Source organism: Brassica rapa, chromosome A09 (assembly GCF_000309985.2).
Source record: "Brassica rapa cultivar Chiifu-401-42 chromosome A09, CAAS_Brap_v3.01, whole genome shotgun sequence".
In the NCBI taxonomy this organism is placed as follows: domain Eukaryota; kingdom Viridiplantae; phylum Streptophyta; class Magnoliopsida; order Brassicales; family Brassicaceae; genus Brassica; species Brassica rapa.
In genome coordinates this window covers 21,096,679-21,107,602 of record NC_024803.2, presented here as the reverse complement: position 1 = coordinate 21,107,602, position 10,924 = coordinate 21,096,679, and the positions used below count along the sequence as shown (strand labels likewise).

At 35.7% G+C, this 10,924-nt stretch overlaps 1 pseudogene; it reads right to left on the bottom strand.

The window, feature by feature from the left end:
• Positions 1-2,870: 2,870 nt before the first annotated feature.
• On the bottom strand, positions 2,871-7,235 carry LOC117128118 (annotated as a pseudogene).
• Positions 7,236-10,924: the final 3,689 nt, after the last annotated feature.

Below are 10,924 nucleotides of genomic sequence, written 5' to 3'. Positions count from 1 at the left end.
TTCTGAAATTTTAAAGAGCAGATAATTATAAAAGAGTATTTAATATTATTTTTTTATTGTAAATAAAAAGGAGATTTATAAAATAGAATTTTTTCCTTTTTAAAAAAATCTTAGAAAATAAAATTTTAAAGATTTCTTTAATAAAACATTAAATTAGTACATAAGAACATGTATAATGCTATCATTGATTCGATTGGTGTATTTAACTTTCGTTTCTTTTTTACTTTTAATTTCTTATTTCGGATTGTGTTTAGTTTAAATGTTTATGTATAGTATCTAATCCTTAGTATAAAGTTTATAATAACTCATCTATGCACCATGATTATAAAATACAAATATTAACTTGAACTTATGTGTGAAAATATATTTTAATTATAAAATAAATCTCAAACAACATATGCAAAAAAAACAATCATAATACTATAATAAAATGATTTATTATTTATGGTTTTTATTAAATTAAAATATCAAACAAAACCCGTTGTAACGCAACGGGCTCATATCTTGTAAATTTATAAAGTAGATATTAAATACCTTGGCATATTATATAAGGTGGTTTTTTGGACCAAATATATGATGGGATTATAATGGTTAATATTAATTTTTGGGGGTCAAAATTAAATATGATTTTAAATAAACAATTATTAACGCTACCTTTGTGAATAAACAAAAACGCCATTGACGTGTTGGTGTCGTACTTTAGCTCTCTCATGGGTTTTCAGTGACGGTAACTCACTCAATGCTCATGCTCATATTCCACTTGTTGATAAAACTATCTATATTATCGAAAGAGAAATACAAAATAAAAATACACCTTAATTTTACCATTTATTTACATTAGAATACCATTAAAATATTTATTGAGCATATATTTAAGTATGCTTGTATTTTCCTAATTTAAATAATAGATTTAAACATTTAATATCTTTTTCCTAATTTAAATAATATATTTCCTTAATTAAATGTTAACCAAAATAGATTTACTAATATATTTTATATTAACATATTAAATATTTTTAATATTTGTTAGTAATAAATAATAAAATAAAAAATTATACATCATAATCAATTTATATAACATATAAATAAATATAAAATACTTTATTCATATATTATTAGTATAGTGCTTTCATAATATAAGTCCAATTAGTTATAAATATTGGAATTTTTATATAACGCATTATGATATAATAGATAATTAAAATCACAAAATATAATTATTCAAAGTAATAAATAAAATTGTTATGCTTTAAAATGTTATATTAACAATTATGTAATACATTTTAATTTACAAATATATATTATACCATTAGTACAAAGAAAAAATTTAAACTGAAGCAAATATTTATACGGTCAAGGGTCAAGTTCTAGAAATAAACAACAACAGCGCAAAATTATTTTTCTTTAACAAAATTATTTTAGTAGATATTATAGTTCCAAATATGTTTATATATTTTATGTATTTATAAATTTATTTTCTTTGTTTATAAGGGATGCTAAAATTTTGAAAATGAAAAACATTTATGACGCGCCTCTATATTATTTTTATTAGGATAAAATTTATATCATAATATTTTGTTAAATTTTTAATTTTAATTTTTATTAAAACTGCAAAAATTAATTTTCAATATAAATTTATGTTTAAATACTACAAATACATCATTTAATATAAACTAAAAAAACTAAAAACATAAAATAAAATACCCGTCCGGTCGGGCGGGTCAAGGTCTAGTACTAATTATTTAATTTACATTGTCGTATGAATAATATATATTGTATACACTTGTATGTTGAACGTAACAGTATTTAAAAATATTGTTATCAATTTTGTAGCCATGTCATTTAATGTTGATTTAATTTAATTTCACTTATGACATGGATTTAAAATTAAACTTTCAAATTATTCATGTCATATTTGTTTTGTTAAATTTCATTATTGATATTTGAAAAAAATTGTAGTCTTATTATTCATACACTGAAATTATGTTAATTGCAAATTTGTCTGGAAGTCAATGTCATCAATTTCAGTACCCATGTCATATTTATTTTGTTAAATTGATTGTAGAGAGGACATGTGGCAAAATCACTTCGTAAATATAGTCTAGAGGATTTAAGGTGAAACAGCTTTTTTATTGGGCAACCACAAACATCATTCAAATTTAGGGGAATACGACTTCTCACTCGTTTTGAGGAGACTAGAACTGCTACCAAGTAGCAACCCGTGCATATTTCACTGTATAATGTTTGTTAGCGGTAGTTGGAACTTTCCTTTTTATAAATGGAAAACACACAAATATGGTAGCTGTTGAAAGATTGAGCATTCTGCAGAGAAAATTTTAAAGTTTAAAACAAATGTATCTTCAGCTCGGTGATTTGTGTGTTTTAAGGTCCTTTGGTTTCGGTGAATGGGCTTAAGAAGAATCTCTACCCTGTGTCACGGATTTTGTATTTGTCATTTACTCTGCTACTGAGACTTTCAAAGTAAAAGTCAGATGGGACTGGAATCACCAAAAAACAAATAAAAAACAAGTTGAAGTATCAAACCCAAAGGATACACAATACGAAAGATAGTATAAGCTATTAAAGGTTCCTATCTATCTCATCTAGCTATCCGATACATGCAAAAGCAAAAACGTGTCTCTATTACATTATAAGCCATCTCTCCAAGTAGAAATCGACGTCCCTGCTCCAATGTATTATGCTAAAGTAATTCACTCCTCCCTGTTTTGAGCAATTAAATTAATTACATTCCAAGAACCTAATGACTCAATTAGAGAAGTTAGGTATGACTCTGAATGGCAAAGAACACGCCGTCTCAGTTAAGTTCATGTCTGATAATGTCAAGTGTCAATAGATAATGTAACTTAATAATCTGTAAACTACAAGTTTCTCTAACTAACAGGTTTGTAACTGTCAAGAAGTTACTGCTTCCCATCAAACATATTGATACAAAAGACGGCCAAACTATATTTCCTTTAGTTCAAGATATATCAATCAGTCCCGTGATACAAAACCCAATCCACAAACCACATTACACAGCCAGAGGTTACTATGCTTAAAAACGAGATAAAACGAAAGAAGAGTCATACCATTTGATAAGCCAGCCAAAGAGGAAATGATGCATAATGGGAACCTTCTCGAGCACATCAACTTTGTACATCTTAAGCAAGCCGCTATTCACTTTCTTCCAGTTGGGTACACCGCTTAGATCATCAAGCAACGGGGAGTGCTCAGGAAACAACCCTTTCTTCACCGTCTTCACAAACCCAATACAAGACAAGTACATATACTCACTAGAGAAATTGTCCAAGATATCATCATCGTTATGAATGGATTTGGGCTTCATATACTTATGATCAATCAACTGAGAGCTCCCAAATATAAAGGGCAAGAAATGGTAATCATCAAGTCCCCATACTCCATGAGAACCAGCAGGCTCTGAGCAATAAACCATCTGCAAATTTCGCATCCATTCAAGATACTTCACAAAAACCCTAGCCACCACAGCATGGTAATCTTCTTCCTTGATGATCCCCATCTCCGCTAAGCAATACAGCCACGCAGCGAAGTTCGTCTCGTGCCCTGTTCCGTAATCGATTCTGCTTGCGTTTCCGAAGCTCGATCGTGGATTCTTTGAACTCATTGGGGAGAAACTCATGGATAAGTGATTCGCCTTTCTCAGCGAGGCGATACGTGCCATGACCTAAACGAGATGTTACTGTATCGAGAGGACATTTGAAGAGGAGGGATCTCGTCGATCCATCGCAACAAGGTCTCGAGGATTGAGACTATGGTGGTGGCGACGGTGGGTGAAACATAGCAAGGATCTGAGATTTTGTGTCCGTGGATCGATTCCGATAGAGAGACTACGAATCCTAACAAGTTCTTGAAAGAGGCTGATTCCTGGAAGCGGCGAATATCATCTGGGGAGTGGATTCTCTTGGCGGGACATTGGAATTGATACGGCGGAGAGACGACGGAGACTTGCTCGGCCTGAGGAATGGGAGAGAGGATGATCGCCTGAGAGTTGTGGGGGAGATTTATAGTCGGAGCTCGGATCGGGCGGTAGTTTGGTGGCGGTGACATATCGGGTAATTGTTGGTCCGCCGCAGTTATTACAAGAACCAGAGTGAGGATAAGCGGAGGACCGTGGTTCGGAGGGAGATTTTCCCGGCGTGTGTTGGTCCTTCGGTGGTTCCATTTCGCAGTTGACAGAGAAGGCCAGGCTCAAAGGTGAGAGAAAAGTTGGTCAGAAATGCAAAGCTATTGTGTTTCCATAAATATAAAGAGATTTCTCTAGGCAATGAATCGGCTGGAATACCTCTAAATTTAATTTGTTTTTGAGCAATTTGCACCATAAGTATAGAAAGATTAGGAAATTAGCGCAGATGGAAAAACAGTCGGCCCATACACAAGGCCCAGCTTCTAAGGGTGAGAAAAGACAACGATGACCCTATAACTTGTTTCTTCTACGCACTGAAGCGGAAAAGTTTTAGCACTGATGAGTTGATGACATGCATGTAATGATTGGAAAACCTATATATATACCGAACCGTTTGTAATTGTTTAGAACTCTGTCTAAAAATAGCCAAAAAATTGACCAATACGAACGCCTAAAACAAGTGTTATAAAAGTTTTGCTCTATATAATATGTATGCATGTTGTATAATCTGTATCTATGTATGTAAATGTTTTGCTCTATATAACTACTGTTGGCCTGTGCAGGAAATATAAACAATAACTATCGCTTTCCTACTGATCGCTTCAAGTTTCACTTCTTCATCTCTATCTTGCTTCGTCTTCCTCGTTCATCTCGACAGAATCACCACAAATGTTTTTGCCTCAAGTCTTCTTCTTCTCCGCCGGTCACCGGACCATCTCCATTGTCTCACCCTGTCGACATCGTCATGCACGGATTCAAGCCTCGCTGTTGTGTTCATCTTTGCTGTCTCTGTCTCCTCATGGAAGAGATCGAGCAACAACGAGGATTTCTTATATTTTGTAACACATGCCCTCCAACTTTTGGGTATTCTCAACTTGGCCCAATATTTCTAAGTGTGAAAATAGTTTTACGAATCAACGCCAAACTTTCACATTCTACATTTCAAACTCTTTAAGAATTGTCCAAAATATTAGATATTTCAGTTTGGCCCTATAATTTATAATTTGCATAAAGTCAAGTAAAATCTTAACCGTCTATTTCACAAATTACATCATTAATTAGCATATATTATCGTCTAACTATAATAGTGTCGAGATAATTTGTATATATTGCAGGCTAACTATAACAATAAAAAGTCAAGTAAAACTTTAACCGGCTATTTTAAAAATTACATCATTAAAGAAAAGTAAGATACATTTCTAAACTATAACAAAAAGTCAAATAAAATCTTAACCGTCTATTTCACAAATTACATCATTGATTATTATATATTACCGGCTAACTATAACAATGTTGGGATAATTTGTATATATTACCGGCTAATTATAACAAAAAAAGTCAAGTAAAATCTTAACCGGTTATTTTAAAACTTACATCATTAAAGAAAAGTGAAAGACATTTCCAAACTATAACAAAAACGTCAAGTAAAATCTTAACCAGCTGTTTCACAAATTACATCATTAATTAGTATATATTACCGGCTAACTATAACAATGTCGGAATATTTAGTCTATATTACCGGCTAACTATTACAAAAATAAGTCAAGTAAAATCTTAGCCGACTATTCTACAAATTGTATTATTAAATAAAAGTGAAAGACATGCTCTACATCAGCACCAACGTAAGTGGGTGTTTGGCTAGTGCTTTTACTCTTTCTTTTCTTCCTTGCTAGGGCTGCAACATCGGCCTCCTCTCTCATCACCTCTACATCAGCCTTTGTAGCTCCGCCTATGAACATTTTCTTTGTAAAACGGGTACAAAGTCAGAAAGACATAACTCTTCTTCGTCAAGCTCAAAGTCTGTGTCCGGATGAATAATCAAAGTCACATGTATCTATAAAATAATTCATCAAAAATTGGTTTAGACAGCTATTTTTTTAATATTTATGTCTATTTCTGGGGTTATACGGTTTCTGGAAGTAGGAAGAAAACAAAAAAAAAACTGTGTTATTAAGAGCGAGAAAGTAGATCTCCGGCGGACGGCCGAGCGCGTGAACGTGCGTGCCGTCGCTGGAGACCGTCATCCTTAAGATAAAAGTATCTGTTTGTGTCTCACCCTCGATTCTTACGGCATCCGCCTTGCCTGAGCTCTGGCCAGCCACCTTTTCTGGTGTTTCTGTAACTGGAGTGAAGACGCGGAGGTTTGGAAGGAGTGGAGAGGTGAAGATGAGTGTGGTTTTGGTTCCGGGAGGTGGAGGCTACGTCAGATCCGCCGCCGCCGGTTTTAGTCGCAGAGAGGCGGAAGTTCCTTCAACTTCGGCGTCGTCGGCTCAAGCTTCCGGGAGGTGAAGGCTCCGTCAGCCTTACGTCGCCGGCTTCAGGTTTTTCGAGTTTGTTTGTTTGCTTCGAGTCTAGGTTATGGTCATGGAGCGGAAGAGGTTCTCGGCTTGTGATCTAAGGTTATGAAGCTTCGCCGTCGGATGAGCTCTCTCCAGAGGGATGATGCTCTCGTCAACGTTTCAGGAAGGTGAAGAAGAGATTTGGTTTCGGTGGAGGCTTGAAGGGATTATGAGCTCCGGAGAAACAAGGGTTTCAGTGGTTTCGGTACGGCGGCTCGGTGAGGCGGAGATGGTCGGTTCGAGGCGGAGCGACGCGTGGCGCACTGACGGTCAGGATCTCCACACGTGTCTCGCTTCAGCATCCTCGACGCACGCGTACCCGAGCCTGTCGGTGCTGGGTTCGAGGGTTTGGACTTTTGTTTGGTTTAGTTAGCCCGTTAGTATTGTGGGCTTTTGTATTTGGGCTTCGGCCGTTGGGCTTGGCCCGTTCTCTTTATTAAAACAAAAACTTGATGAAAAAAAAAACGGTCTCTGGAAGTAAGAAATGCTAATACACTACACACGTTTGGTGGACGGCCATTTAATGGATTGTATGTACAATGTCATTGTTAGCCTATTACACACAGAAAAAAAGACAAATAAACGAAACATCTTCCATGCTATTCTCGTAAGGATGCATTACAGAGAATTAACTTATCAGACGGAACAAATCATAAATTGACCTAAATGAAAGAGAGAAAGCAATTATTCAGGATAAACTATTTGACTCCTCAGACTGATTATATCCGTTGATAAGTTTAGCCAACGCAGAGACAGAATTACCACAGTTGGACAAGATCCATCATTACAACTTTTATGTAAATCAAAAGAAGAAGACACATATAATTAGGGCGTAAAGAGATAGAAGAAAACTAAGATTAATTATTTTTCTTAGTTAATTTATATTAAATTACGAAATTATTAATATATATATATATATATATTAAGTTAATATATGTATAATGTTCTTACTTTTTTTAGTTTGCCTTATTCGATATTGATTTCTTTTTATTATGAAATAAATAGTTTTTTTGGAAACATTGACATATTTAAAAATAACAAATTAAAATGCTTCACTAGTTGGATAGTTAAATTTTGCATTGTTGATGAGAACCAACTTTCCAAGGGCATCTATATAAAATAGGTATATCATTAGAACATTACGATAAAATTGTATATTTTTTATATGGACAGTAATAAAGTTCATTCCACATATTCCTAGGTAATCCTAATTTTTTTTCTCTCAATATCGTGGCCATCGTTGTCTGGACGTACGAAAATTGTAGGCTAGGTGAATTAAATTATGAACTTGTGGCAAGTTAACTTATAACTTGTTTTGTTGTTGATGACCAAGAAGTTCTTAATCTTTAATTTGCTTCTTAAAGCCTATAGCTGGTATGAATGCATGTATTATTGTTGTTGCCTGTAAAATTCGTGTCAAACATAATATATTTTCATGAACATATAGATTAGTAATGACTAAATAAACTTCCTTATGCCTTTTGATCAATAAGAAGCAACTCAAACCCATATAAACAACTCTTTGATGTTTATTATATGGGAGGGTTAAACAATGAACCCATAAGTAAACTCTCAAAAAATAACCACTCTAGCAAAACCCAAAATAAACAACTTCTTAGATTTTTGTTTAATAGAATTAAAATTCACAACGGCTCTTTTTCTCTCTCTAGGTGCGAAAAAGGGGGATTAGGTTTCCAGCCGTTGCTCTGCCGCTGGAGGGCACCACACTCACCGGCGAAAACTCTCTGCCTCCTTTCTTCTGCTCATTCTCTTCTCTCCTCTCATGTCGCCATGCTTGATGATAGGAGTTTCAAGGCTCCTAATCAAATGTTGTAATATAAAGGATGTCAAACCAGTTCTAAGTGATTCTAAAGCAAAGGGAATGCAAGACCATGCTTAATCTAAGTGCTACCAAGTTGTGAGATGATTTTTGACTAGATTACTATCTAAATGCGAACAAAGGACAAAGCTTTCTTTCTTATGATGAAACAAGAGGACTCATTGGGCTAGGCATTTGATCTTGGGTGATGTAGATCGAATCTAGAGGTGGCAAGCTATCAATCAAACACTTTCCTTATGCCTAGACACTAAGCTAAACAAACTCTATCTCTAGATGAATGTTCTTTTGGTAAAGCAACTCAAGCATCTAATCTCTTAGGTTGAATGTTACTAAATCAAACATGGAGATCAAGTCTAATAGCAATCTTAACTCCTTTAACAACTAATCTCTTAGGTAAAGCAAGCTAAAAGCATTGAAGAGTTGGTTCAGGCATTTCAACATACACCTTGTGGGCAGGAAATGCCTAGGGATCTATTTTAGTGTGGTCATGACTAAAATAGCATTGAGAACCCTCATCAAGCAAGGAAATAAGTAGATCTAACACTAAACACCCTAGATCTTCTCTAATCACCCTTTATCACCCTAGCCCATGAATCCAAAGATGACTACTCACTACTCTTCATGATGAGCCCAAGAATCAAAGATGATTTGGTGCTAATCATGATTAGTGATCAAGATAATCAAGCAATCACAAGAGAAAAATGATCAAGATAGGATCTTTCACCTAAAAGTTCTTTTGTGATTAGATAGAAAACAAGATAAGATCCTACAATTAGGTCTGAAGGACCTTTATAGTAGCTTAAAGTTTAACCCAACAAACCTGGGTTAACCAAAACACAAATTGGTAATTATCTGGTCAAACCCGGAAAATGTTGACTTTCTTGACTCGCAGCGGCCACGTGAAACCGCTCCGCCTAGCCGCTGGGACACTCGCAGCGGCTTCCTTGCTTCGTCATCACACCGCTGCGACAAGTACGAACGCGGCAGGGAACGGGGTATTTTCCCAGCGGTCTCGTCACACCGCTGCGTCAGGCCGCTCCCGCACTTGGTCTCCATTTCTTGAGTCTTCATCTCTCGCGCGTCTCCAGCGGCTTCGGTACACCGCTGCGACAAGTACGAACGCGGTAGGGGATGATCTATTTTCACAGCGGCTTCGGTTAACCGCTGCGTTAGGCCGCTCTCACACTTGGTCTCCGTTTCTCAACGCTTGCAGCGGCTTCTTGAGGGGCTAAAGGCCGCTGGGACGTCACAAGGCCGCTGGGACAGTTTACCTCTGCGTCTCTTCTCCGAGAATCACCAATTTTGCCTCCAAATCATCTCTAGATACTCCAAAGTCACCATGTGAAATCTCCATCACCTGATAAGGACATATGTAATGCAATGCAACCTAAACATATCTAAATGCTATCCTAAATGATCAACATGTGCAAAAATGAATGGTTAAAACAATGCAAATTGAGAAGATATCAACTCCCCCAAACTTGTATCTTACTTGTCCTCAAGTGACCTTGTAAGAACTCATAAGAGAGAGAGGTTTGAAGGTGGGAACTCATAGCCAAAAGTAACACTTCCTAGCACTCAACTTAACATCCTAAAGAAACATAGCAAATAGCATGAGCAATTTCTTTATTATACTCTAGCTTCTCTAGGCCTATCCATACTCTTTTTTCCTCTACTCAAGTTGCAATACTCTCTACCAACAAGTCCCTTCAATCAGCTCTCACATTGATTCACACACACACACACAAGGTGAAGTCTCACAAATGGGCACATGATCTCAATCATTTGGCTAGGTATGCAATGGTCTAATATGAATGAAAAGATGGGTTCAAATGTTTTATTTAAGGGTGGTTATCACTCAAAACAAGGAGCTTGATCATTATGCAAAATTTATCTAAGATTAGAAGCAACTCATGCATACATAGATTCATTCTCATCATTCTACCCCACTTTGTTATAAATGATCACAAGTTCTACCCTCTTTATTATCATCTCAAAATCAATCTAAACCCCTCACATCACTCACCCAATGTACAACTCTCTTTTTCATTTGACCCACTCACTAGGGATTTTAATCCACTTTCCACAAGCTCTAACTCCATTTTTTTTTTATTTCCTTCCCCAACTTCTTTTTGATCTTCTCTTTTTTTTTTATTTGGGGGAAGGTTCTTTGTTACATAATCAAGAGCTTCTTATTATTATCTTTTTTTTTTTTATATATCCCTAGGAGTTCTCTTTTCATATCTCTCATCTTTCTCACTCTCCAAACCCAAGATATTTAAATTTAAAACACACAGACCCCTCTCACCATCCCCAAATGCTAACTCATTGTGCTAGCAAGAGATGAGAATAAACCTATGTCGCCTCCAATACTCTCAAGATTTTGCACATGACAAGCTATCAAAAGAGGCCTCACTCATGCAATTCAATGTTTGGTCTCAAGGAATGGTTAGGGTTTTAGGGTAAGGAGTGCCATTTGGGTTAACAAAGATAGGCATGAAGGAATAAGATAACCCAAATGTGTATGAGATCCATGATCAAGTATGCAAATGCCCATATGCAAGAGAGATTAAGTTCATTCAA